The sequence below is a fragment of the Dipodomys spectabilis genome, unplaced genomic scaffold (genome assembly GCF_019054845.1).
Source record: "Dipodomys spectabilis isolate Male_0828 unplaced genomic scaffold, ASM1905484v1 ptg000002l, whole genome shotgun sequence".
Lineage (NCBI taxonomy): Eukaryota > Metazoa > Chordata > Mammalia > Rodentia > Heteromyidae > Dipodomys > Dipodomys spectabilis.
Genome location: NW_024870679.1, coordinates 39,362,681 through 39,374,946, shown reverse-complemented (window position 1 = coordinate 39,374,946; position 12,266 = coordinate 39,362,681). Strand labels below are relative to the sequence as shown.

Sequence of the window (12,266 nt, the reverse complement as noted above, 5' to 3'; positions counted from 1 at the left end):
TTCAGTGTGCCTGGCCAGCAGGCCGGATACCTGTCTGGTGAGCACATGTGGGCACTGGAGCTCCCCAGCCTGGTAGACACAAGGACACAAGGCTCCTCAGTCTGGTATGTATAAGGGCACCAGACCCCTCTGCTGTCCGGCTCTTCTTCTGGAAGGGTCTCCATCTACTCTTGATCACTGGCAGTCATACTTCACGGACCAATGAAGAAAAGCAGGAGAGTGATGCCTTGAATAGCAGCCAGAAGAAAGAAATAGTAGTTCAGGTGGCAGCCGTTGATGTTACCAAAGTCCTTGTGGTTTCTTATCTACCCGATGGCTTTGAAAGACACCAGAGAGGGGCTGGGAAGGTGGCTCAGTGATAGAGCGCTTGCCTTGCATGCATGAGGCCCTGGGTTCGATTCCTCAGCACCCATAAGCAAAAAAAAAAAAAAAAAAGCCGGAAGTGGCACTGTGGCTCAAGAGGTAGAGCGCTAGCCTTGAGCTGAAGAGCTGAGGGACAGCTCCCAGGCTCAGAGTTCAGGCCCACGACCGGACCCAAAATGAAAGACACCAGAGACAACAGACTGGAGCCCACAAGGGAGCTGACTCCAAAGAAGAAAAAGAAGAGGCCTTAAATCTCCAAATAAACCCAAAGGATAGTAAGAGACAAAAAGTTACAATTGGATGTGATTAATTAAACGGGCCTCTAGACATTCACACAGTGAAACCAAAGGAGGATATTCTTAGGACACGTTCACAAAGGCTCAGTAGCTGTGTGCATACCATGATATAAAACGATGCTTATGGAAACAAACTCCAAGAAATAGCAAGGAGGTTTTTATATCTACTGTTTGCAGTTCTTTCCCATACACCTTTGGTTTATTCCCTTGTGTCTTTCTTTTATTCCCCTTTGTCTTGGTTTTTGTTTTTGTTTTAAATTTCTGTGTATTTTGTCTTGTATATAAGTTTATCTGATTTGGGGAGAGGAAGGGGAAGCACAGAAACAATGGGACAAGGGAAACCACTTCAACAATGATACTAGACACTGTTGGAAATGAACTATTCTACTTGGGGCTCAAGGGGTGGGAAGGGGAAAAACTGGTAGACAATGGGAGAGGGGGTGACACTGTTAAAAAAGAAATGTACTCATTACCTGACTTATGTAACTGTAACCTTTGTATATCACCTTTACAATAACACTTAAAAAAGGAAAAAAAGAAAAAGAAGTGGTCCATGATGGTGCTCTGCATGGACTTGGAGAATATATGAAGATATGAACTCCAGTCCTGTTATACTTGGAAATATCTCACTGACGCTGGTCAGTAGGTACTGGGGAGTCTGCCACCAGATGGGCAGGTCTGATGTGTGGTAAACCATGTGACCTACGGTTTGATTGGTTTTCTCTTTAATGAGGTCTAGCCTCTGATTCTCCAAGGTTCCTGTGGCAAAGGCAGAGGACATCAGGAAGAACACCTCCACATCCTCCTCTTGAGGGAGGATGGCAGCAGGCCATGTCTTCTCCACACAGGGTACACTAGCTTGTCTTTGCGTGGGATGAGCATCAGGACGAGCAGGACAGCAAACATGGTGAGCCAGCCAGGCTGCTGGGAATGTGTGAGGGTGGTGGTGGTACTATTTGAGAGTTCTGGAATCTTCAGATGAAGACTGCAAAACATACATGGTCTGCATTTGGAGGTACTTTCGCTGTCCAGTAAGGAATCAAAGCCAAGAACACAGGCATGATCTTGACCAGGGCTTTCAAGTCTTCCACTTTGTCCTCTGCGAATGGCCCTCCGTCCAACATTACATGTGATGCACTGTTTTTATCAGGTGCTAGGGAGGATATCATGCGCATATTTGAAGGCACACTGAGGAAGCTAGGCCTACCACCTAGGTACCCCACACAGTGTCTCTGGGAGCAGCAGGTATAGCTGCTGCCATCAGGGGCCTTGGTGATGCAGATGCTCTGGCCACAGAGGAAAACCATGAAAGCCATGACCACACAGACCATGGGGATTAGAAGACCAGAGAAAAACCTCACATTCTGCTGGACATAGGCAATGTCTCCTAATGAAAGGATCGCTCCCAAGTTAATGCTCCAATAAACCCAATTCAAAAATCTCCTGCTGGTTTCTAGACTGAGATCTTTGACCTTTTCAGGTCTGCTCTGTGCCTCCTGCACCCATGCTGTGGACTGAGAGCTTGCACTCTGAAGCCGGGGGCTCTTTCTCCTCCAGCCCTGCCTTGGTCCCTGAGCCTCTCTCTGGCCCCTGGGCTTGCCTTTCACCAAGCCAGCGTGGCTGTGACTCCACAAGCCACCAGGAACCATCCAGTGGCTGCCAGTCACTCGTTCTGGACATCATCACTTCCTGTTTCCTGTCTCTGCATGTCCATTCCTCTCGGGCACTCTAAGATGCTCACTCATAGTTTCATCTCCCTCAAGCTCTGGGTTTACAAGAGGCCATCACTGCCGGTCCTTGAGCACCTACCCTGCATATCATGGAAGCTGAGCCTTGGCCCTCAGATCTATACTTCTGCCTTTTTTTCCCTGGGGAAGGAGGCTCACAGTTTAGCCATCTCCATAGTCAGCATGAGTCCTTAAGGCCTATTAGTCATGGACCAATCTACAGAGCTGATTCTCCTTGAGTCTGGAGAGTGGCCATAAAATTCTGTTTATTCTAATGAGTTTGCTCTTGCAAACAGTTCTGACTGCAAGCAGTTTGTATAAATACAATAATTGCAGAGTCAAGGGATGTGATTTAATGGTAGCATGCTCACCAGAGCACCAGGGTTTGATCATCATAAATAGAATGAACACAGTAGATGGCCAGGTCCTTTAGTGTACACTGTTACTCCTTTCTTTTTTGGGGGGGCGGGGGGGGAGGACTGGTCTTGGGGCCTGAACTCTGGGCCTGGGCTGTCCCTCAGCTCTTCAGCTCAAGGCTAGCGCTCTACCACTTGAGCCACAGCGCCACTTCCAGCTTTTTTTCTTTTTGCTTATGTGGTGTTGAGGAATCGAACCCAGGGCCTCAGGCATGCAAGGCAAGCATTCTACCACTGAGCCAACTTCCCAGCCCCACTGTTACTCATTTCTATCAGCATGTTTTCCCTATTGATAATGTGCCTGGAAGTGGCACTGTGGCTCAAGTGGTAGAGCGCTAGCCTTGAGCTTAAGAACTGAGGGACAGCGCCCAGGCCCAGAGTTCAGGCCCCACGACCAGACCCCCCCCCCCCAATACCCCCCCTACCAAAAAAAAAAAAAAGACAATATGCCTAGTACTTTAAGCTGATAATTCTGAATTACAAATACTGCTTTGGCAGGAGTTTTTCTGCTTAGGTTTTTTTGTTTTGTTTTGTTTTGTTTTTTGGTTGATCATGAGGCTGGAACTGGAGGCCTGGGCATCTTCCCTGAGTTCTTCTGCTCAAGGCTAACTCTCTATCACTTTAATTGGAGAGAAGAATGTCATGGACTTTTCTTCCCTGGCTGGCTTTGAACCATGATCCTCAGATCTCAGCTTCCTGAGTAGCTAAGATTACAGGTGTGAGCCACCAGCATCCAGCTCTCTTAATTTTTATTTTTATCCTCAAGGACCTTTTAGAGATACCTCAATTTTAAATATTATATATGTGCTCTGAAAGACCCCAAGTTACATGTATATGTATGTAGTTTCCTTTTTCAGTTCTAATGGAGCGGAACTAAGAGGTGCTGGGTGAGGAAATCCTTGCTACGTTGGGAAGAACTTGTTTTCATAGAGAATTTTCTCTCTCTCTCTTTCTTTCTCTCTCTCTTTCTTTCTTTCCTTCCTTCCCTTCCTTCCTTCCTTCCTTCCTTCCTTCCTTCCTTCCTTCCTTCCTTCCTTTCTTTCTTTCTTTTTTGGTTGGTCATGGGGCCTGAACTCTGGGTCTGGGCACTGTCCTTCAACTCTTCAGCTCAAGGCAAGCACTCTACCATTTGAGCCACAGTGCCACTTCTGGCTTTTTCTGCTTATGTAGTGCTGAGGAATTGAACCCAGGGCCTCATGCATTCAAGGCAAGCACACCTTTCCAGCCCTCATAGAGAACTTTCATTAGAGGAATATTTCAGATTTTCCCCTTACTCCTAATGGACTCTTAGTGCTAAGTAATTTACCTGATCAGGAACAAGGTGTTTGTTGTGCTTAGAGAGGACACATAATGGTTTTCAGTCTCTGCCATTCTATAATTTTGACAGAATGTGCTCTTACCATTTTTTTTTTTGTAGGTCCTGGGGCTTGTATTCAGGGTCTAGGTGCTGTCTCTGAGCTTTTTTGCTCATAGTGCTTTACCACTTGAGCCATAACCCCATTTCAGGCTTTTTGGTGATTACTTAGAGACTTTCCTGCCCCAGCTAGATTGCAACCATGGTTCTCAGATCTCAGCCTCCGAAGTCGCTAGAATTATAGGCATGAGCCACCATTGTCTTACTTTTTTTTTCATGCTCTCACTTTTGAGTACGGTCTGCACTGGTTTAGTATTTCCTGTGACTGGATAGACCAGCAGCTAATATCAAGTCCTCTTGGTTGTCTATCCCTTAATTTGGCTTTCATCAGAAATAAAGCTCATACTTTTTTTTTTGTCGGTCATGGGCCTGAACTCTGGGCCTGGATGCTGTCCCTCAGCTCTTCAGCTCAAGACTAGCGCCCTACCATTTGAGCCACAGCGCCACTTCTGGCTTTTTCTGCTTATGTGGTGCTGAGAAATCGAACCCAGAGCCTCACGCGTGCAAGGCAAGCACTCTACCACTTAGTTTCCCAGCCCAAAGCTAATACTTTTTATCCTTGACAGCTACTGTTGTTGTCCTTGGTTCCCAGGTTTCAAAATTGTGAGAAGTAAATTTCTGTGATTGATGACTTAGCCAGCCTATGGTATTTGGGTGTAGCACTGCAAACTACTAAGACACCTCCTTTAAAATTTTGATTCAATTATTATTAGTACAAAGATCCTATCTGTGTGAAACCTAGTCTGTGTGTGTGTGTGTGTGTGTGTGTGTGTGTGTGTGCGCGCGCGCGCGCATGCGAGCACCAATATTGGGGCTTGAACTCAGGACCTGGGTGCTGACTCAGCTTTTTTTTTTTTTTTTTTGCTCAAGGAGGGCACTCTGCCACATGGGCTGCAACTCCTTTTCCAGTTTTTGGTAATTAATTGGAGAGAAGAGTCTCATGGACTTTCCTGCCCAGGCTTGAATTGGGATCCTCAGATCTCAGCCTCCTGAGCAGCTAGTATTATGAACATGAGCCACCAGAACAGAGTTGTAATTGAGTCTTTTTCCTCTCCTTTTCTCCAGTTGCCACAGTCTGCAGTAATAGGATTCATAATGACATTCCTTATGATTCTAGGTAGTGTGCTATGCTCACTCTTTTCTTTCTTTCTTTCTTTCTTTTTTTTTTGGTTGGTTGTAAAGCCTGAACTCTGGGCCTGGGCACTATCCCTCAGCTCTTCAGCTCAAGGCAAGCACTCTACCACTTGAGCCACAGCACCATTTCCAGCTTTTTCTGCTTATGTGGTGCTGAGGAATCGAACCCAGGGCCTCATGCATGCGAGGCAAGCGCTCTACCACTGAGCCACCTTCCCAGCCCCTGGACTCACTCTTATACAGAGTCCCCTGGCTCTTTGTCATACCTATGCATTGTGGTAGATAAGTACATGCTGCTGTATGGACAGGGAGGCTGGATGAAGAGAATCATCTGAGTTGCTTTTAAGGTACAAATATGCCATAGTAATATTTAGGAACATATATTTTACTGTGAAAAATTTTAGACACAGAAAATAAAGAATTTTATATCAATATCTGTATACACACAAGTCTGCAATCAATATTTGAATGTTTATCCACCCAGCCATCATTAGTATCTTAGTATCTTACTTTTCTGATATATTACAAAGGAGAGAGTGCTGTAGTCATATTCTCAAAGCTAAGTTGTGTATGGGGGGGGGGGGCGGGGGAGATATCAAGCCCTGGGCTTCTCACATGCTAAGCACATGGTCTACCAATGAGCTGTAGTGGGGAGATGCAGTGAGACCACTCAGTCCTCAGTGAAAATGTAAAAGATTTTATTGAGCAAAAAGTGCTGACGCACCAGGACTGCACCTGGTGTTGGGAATCCCAGGAAATGGCCCCAAGTGCCAGCCCACATTGGCTTTTAAGCATTTTGGGCTAGGGCGGGGAAAGGGAGAGGCTGGGTGTTGGTTTTAGCCAATAATTGTTACAAGAAATGTGCACTTTAAGTTTAAATTTTCTGCTAAGGTTTTGCTGGTGGGAAGCAGGGGAATAGAACAAAGGGTGATGATGGTTCAGCTGGGTTAGGGCTGGCATTGCTCAGAAAACAGCAGAAGCAGAGTTACAGAGTTACAGGGTTACAGAGTTACAATTACAGTTACTAGCTAAAGTAACAAGTTACCAGGGAAGTCTTAGCTACAATACACTTATATTTATATTTTAAAATCATTCATTATCCATTTTACACAATCCAAATCAAATATCACATTCCATCTTCATGTCCTCCACCATATCCAGCTACCCCTGTAGCTAAGCTTTGCTTCTTTTCTTGGAATTTCCTGTAATCTCTCCATTTCTCTTAGAGACAGAAGCAGAATGACAAGAATGGACAGGACCATCAGCATCACCACCTTGGCTTAAAATCCAGCCCATGCTATCCAGGTAACCTTACTGTGATCTGTCCTCATCTGTAACAAGCAGAGCCTACTTCATGAAAGTGTTGAGGAGGATGAATAATGTAGTTCTTAAAAAAGGCTGGCAACACATGTGCAGTACCAACTTACACTTGACATTGTATTAATTTATTACTCAAATTAATTTATCACTCAAATCCATGAGGATTATAAAAATACAACACATTTTACATCGGTTGCAAGTGAGGAAGTGGTATCTACCTAACAGTTGTGAGGATGAGAATAGTTAATAATGTGGAACGTGCTTGTAGCAGTAATGCTCTTGTAACTGGTACATAGTAGGCACTCAAGAATTTTTAGATGATCTGCAAGTTCATTTGCTTTACCAATGAAAGTGTGTGTGTGTGTGTGTGTGTGTGTGTGTGTGTGTGTGTGTGCTGGTGCTGGGGTTTGTACTCAAGGCCTCATGCTGCTCACTTGGCTTTTTCATTCATGGTTGAAGCTTTTCCTCTTGGACCACAGCTCTCCTTCTGGCTTTCTGATTAATTAGAGATAAGAGTCTCATGGACTTTTCTGCTCAGGTTGTCTTTGAATCTCAATCTTTAGATTTTAGCCTCCTGAGTAGCTAGAATTATAGACATGAGCCACCAGTGCCTGGCTTCTTACTGATGAAACTTAATTTACCCATAATTTTCTTTCTTTCTTTCCTTCTTTCTTTCACCATTGCTATTAGAGCTTGAACTCAGGGATCTCTCATTTTCTTGCTCATAGCAAATGCTCTACCACTTGAGCCACTTCTCCAGTCTAGATTTTTCTAGTTATTTTGGAGATAGAGTCTAGTGGACTTCTCTGTTCAAGCTTGCTTTGGAACACAACCTTCCATGTCTTAGGATCTTGGGTAGCTAGGATTATAAGTATGAACCACCAACATCCAGATTATAAGTTACTACTTTCATAATGAAGCTTTAAGAGTTGGGAAGGCAAGTGAGGTTTTCAAAGATGACACAGTTGTTCCCTTAATATTTAATAGACTGTGCTATGGACTGAATTATGCCCCCTACTCCTACCACCAATTCATATGTTGAAGCTCTAGCTCCCAATGTGACTATTAGACATACTTTTTTAAAATGTTGTTTTTGAAGAAAGGGCTTTTCTATGTAACCCAAGCTGGCCTTGAACTCATGATTTTCCTGCCTTAGCCTCCCAAGTGCTGAGATGATCACTATGCTTGGTTACAGAGATGATATTTAGGAAAGTTAAATGGTATTGTAAGAGTGGGACCCTAATTTGATAGAGCAGCTGGCCTTGTAAAACTAACTCTCTCTCTCTCTCTCTCTCTCTCTCTCTCTCTCTCTCTCTCTCTCTCTGTCCTCTTATAAAATAAAGGGGGACTGAGAAGTTGGCTCAGTGTAGAGTGCTTGCCTCACATGCATGAAGCCCTGGGTTTGATTCCTCAGCACCACATAAACAGAAAAAAAAAAGCCAGAAGTGGCTCTGTGGCTCAAGTGGTAGAGTGCTCACCTTGAACTGAAGACCTGAGGGACAGCGCCCAAGCCCAGAGTTCAAGCCCCACAACTGACAAAATAAATAAATAAATAAAAATAAAATAAAGGAAGTCCACATGAAGACAGAGTAAGAAAGTTTCCTATACAAGTCAGGGAGAGAGTCTCACCAAGAACTAATCCCACTAAATCTTGATCTGGGACTTCATCATCTAGTATTACAAAAAATTTCTAATACTTAAGCAATGCAGTCTATGGTATATGTTATAATCTGAGCAGACTATAACAGATTGCTTATTAATAAGAAATAGACTTGTTAATTAAGACTTAAAACCTCTTCAAGTTGCATTTTTGTGCCAGTGAATGGGCACATAAAACATAAAACAGGCAGTTTCCTTATCACCTGCCCTATTCAAGGACATCCTACACTTGAGGATGGTGTATAATAATGGAGAAAGGAAAGCTGACTTCTTGGCCCAGTCTTGTCCTTTGTCAGCGAGGTCATTTTGGGCAAGTCTTCTAACTAGCACATGCCTAAGAGATATCTGAGATTAATGCATTTATCTTTGTATAATATGGTTGAGTGGCATTTTTGAATCAGTGAAGAGACTGAGGAAAGAGAAGCAATAGTACAAGAAAACCAGGAACACAGAAGACAAAGTGATTGGAGTCAGAACCAAATGTTCTGAGAATAAGTCTCTGTGTCACTCCAGAGGTGCTGGATAGGGTATTGTATTTTTCCACTAGAGGTGAAATGGGAGCTTGAATAGACCTCAGCAGGCCTTCAGAACAAGATTTGGTGGCCATCTGGATAAGGAAGAGATCTAAAGTTCTCTAACTCTAATCTAAAGATCCAGCTTGGTGCTTCATGTCATGAGGAGGCTAAGGCAAGAGGATGGAAAGTTTTAGGCTAGCCAGGGCTACATAGTGAGATCCTTTCCCAAAACACAAAACTAAACAAAACATTAGTCTGAAACATTGTCTCCAAAACAAAGGAGTAGCCAGTTGGTGGTGGCTCAGGCCTCTAATCCTAGCTACTCCAGAAGCTGAGATCTGAGGCTCCTGGTTCAAAGCCAGCAGGGGCAGGAAAGTCCATGAGACTCTTTATTTCCAATTAACCACCAGAAAACCAGAAGTGGAACTGTGGCTCAAAGTGGTAGAGCACTAGCCATGAACAGAAGAGCTCAGAGACAACACCCAGGCCTTGAGTTCAGGCCCCACGACCGACAAAGAAAAAAAAAGAAGAGCTTTTTACTATGTGCTCCTTGCATCTAGCATTCTAATTCTTGGGTTCTAAGTCCTGATGAATATAGGGGTTAGGAAAGAAGTAAAGAGGAGCTCTTGGGGGGGGGGGGGAGGATGGGAAGGGATGGGAAGGGGAAACAAAGGAGAAGGCTACAATGCTTGATAAGAAATGTACTCATTATCTTGCCCATGTAATTGTAACCCCTCTGTACAGTATTTTCACAATAAAAACAAAACAAAACAAAAACTACATAAAAAGCTTACCTTAAATACTAAAAAAAAAAAAGGAGCTCTTCCCTTGCAGCCACCAAATCATGCAGAGGTGGAGGCTGGGGTGTGCTCAAGATTGGACTTCACATGTAATCCTCCACTACCATGGCCAAAGAAGGCATTGTTGCTGGAGGTATAATGGACACTAATACGGCTTTGCAAGAGGCGCTGAATACCACCCCCATCCACAGAGGTCTAGCATTCGGAAGCTGCATAGCTGTCAAAGCCTTAGACAAGCACCAAGCACATCTTTGTGTGCTTGCATCCAACTGCAATGAGCCCATGTGTGTCGAATTGGTGGAGACCCTTTGTGCCAGCACCAAATCAACGTTATGAAGGTCGATGACAACAAAAACACTAGGGGAGTGGGTAGGCCTCTGCAAAATTGATTGAGAGGGAAAACCCCCATAAAGTGGTTGGTTGCAGTTTTGTAGTAGTTAAGGATTATGGCAGAGTCTCAGGCCAAGGAGGTCATAATATAAGAATTAAACAAATATATGTATTTGTGGGCTTTGTGTGTGTGTGTGTGTGTGTGTGTGTGTGTGTGTGTGTGTACACGCACGAGCGCATGCACACATACTATGTCCTGGACATTGTCTTTGAGCTTTTGTGCTCAAGGCTATCACTGTACCACTTGAAAAACAGCTCCACTCTTCCAGCTTTTCGGTGGTTAATTAGAGATAAGAGTCTCATGGACTTTCCTGCCCAGGCTGGCTTAGAACCGTGACCTCCTGAGTAGCTACGAGCACAGGTATGAGCCACCAGTGCCTGGCTGATTAAATATGTTTTTTGGTTTTGTTTTGTTTTGTTTCTTTTTTTTGTTGGTCGTGGGGCCTGAACTCTGGGGCCTGGGCGCTGTCCCTCAGCTCTTCAGCTCAAGGCTAGCGCTCTACCACTTGACCCACAGAGCCACTTCTGGCTTTTTCTGCTTATGTAGTGCTGAGGAATTAAACCCAGGACCTCATGCATGCAAGACAAGCACTCTACCACTGAGCCACCTTCCCATCCCCTTAAATATGATTTAATCGATACACAGAAACAAAATTGTCCACATGTTTCAATGTATATGTAAATTTATATAATCTTTAAATAAAGCTAGATATACTTATCTCCTCAAACATATAATTTCTATATGGTAAATACATTCAAAAATGCAGAATGTTGGTGGCTTACATCTGTAATCATAATTATTCAGGAGGCTGAGGTCTGAAGCTCTCTGTTTGAAGCCATCCCAGGCAGACAAATCTGAGAGACTATTATTTCCAGTTAACCAGCAAAAAGCCAGAAGTGAAGATGTAGCTCAAGTAGTAGTGTCAGCTTTGAGTGAAAAAAGTCAAGTGAGAGTATGTGGTCCTGAGTTCAAGTTCCAATTTAAAAGGCGGGGGTGGGGGGGAGGAAAGAAAGAAAAATTTTTAAAAAGTTTCTTCCAGCTTGTTGAAATAAACAGTACAATATTTTCTACCCTACTGTACACCAAAACTTCTTGCTCCAATTTAACTACACTTTAGTACTTGTTGGTCAACCTTTCCTGCCTATGTCTCCAGTAACTATATTTTTGTTTTGTTTTGTTTTGTCGGTCGTGGGGCTTGAACTCTGGGCCTGGGCGCTGTCCCTCAGCTCTTCAGCTCAAGGCGAGTGCTCTACCACTTGAGCTACAGCGCCACTTCCAGTTTTCTGGTGGTTTATTGGAGATAGGAGTCTCACGGTCTCTCCTGCCCGGGCTGGCTTTGAACCGCGATCCTCAGATCTCAGCCTCCTGAGTAGCTAGGATTACAGGCGTGAGCCACCAGCGCCCGGCTCCAGTAACTATATTTTTGAACAAACAAAAACATCTTAGTCTGATGTCTGAGGAGTATAGTAAGTGCTCAAGAAAAGAAGGCCATATATATATATATATATATATATGTATATATATATATATATACATATATATATGTATATATATATATATATATATATATATATATATATATATACCCTTTTCCAGTGGTTATCAATTATTTTACTGTCCACTTTTTAGTAACAAAATTTCAATTTCCTTTGTAAACTTTCCTCATTGTCTTCATGCTTGTGATTCTAGTGGAGCTGACCCCATATCTCTGCTTGAGTAGTTGCTGTGGGGCCCAGGCAGGCCTGGGCCAGTGAAAGTCAGGCCAGGTCTTTTTCTGGACCTAATGTAAGAGAGACACTCTCTTTCCATCAGGGCTGCCAAGTTGGTAAAAGGTGAACCTGAAGCTACTGGTGGCCATCTGGTTCCATGAGGGAAGAATCTGCCCAGGATGAAGCCAAGAGAAAGAAAAGGAGACCCGAGGAATGAAGGGAAACCAATTCCTGCTATCCTTTAACATGCAGATTCAGCCCAAAGTAAGAAGAAACATAATCTCTGACTCCAAGGAGCTCACAGGTAGACTATGATATGTTCAGGGGGGCCAGGGTGGCACAAATACACCATATATGGAGACAGAACATATAACCAGAACTGTAGTGTGCAGAGGTGGACTTCTGGCAGGCAGAAAAGATACGGAAATGGTAAGTATGAGCTAGCTAGGTGAATGGAGGTACATGTGATACTGAGTGAGGAATTGAACCCAGAGTTTCATGCATGCTAGGCAAACACTCTAC

At 43.8% G+C, this 12,266-nt stretch overlaps 2 pseudogenes; one reads left to right on the top strand and one right to left on the bottom strand.

The window, feature by feature from the left end:
• Positions 1-96: 96 nt before the first annotated feature.
• On the bottom strand, positions 97-2,308 carry LOC122103746 (annotated as a pseudogene).
• Positions 2,309-9,749: 7,441 nt separating this feature from the next.
• On the top strand, positions 9,750-10,936 carry LOC122111106 (annotated as a pseudogene).
• Positions 10,937-12,266: the final 1,330 nt, after the last annotated feature.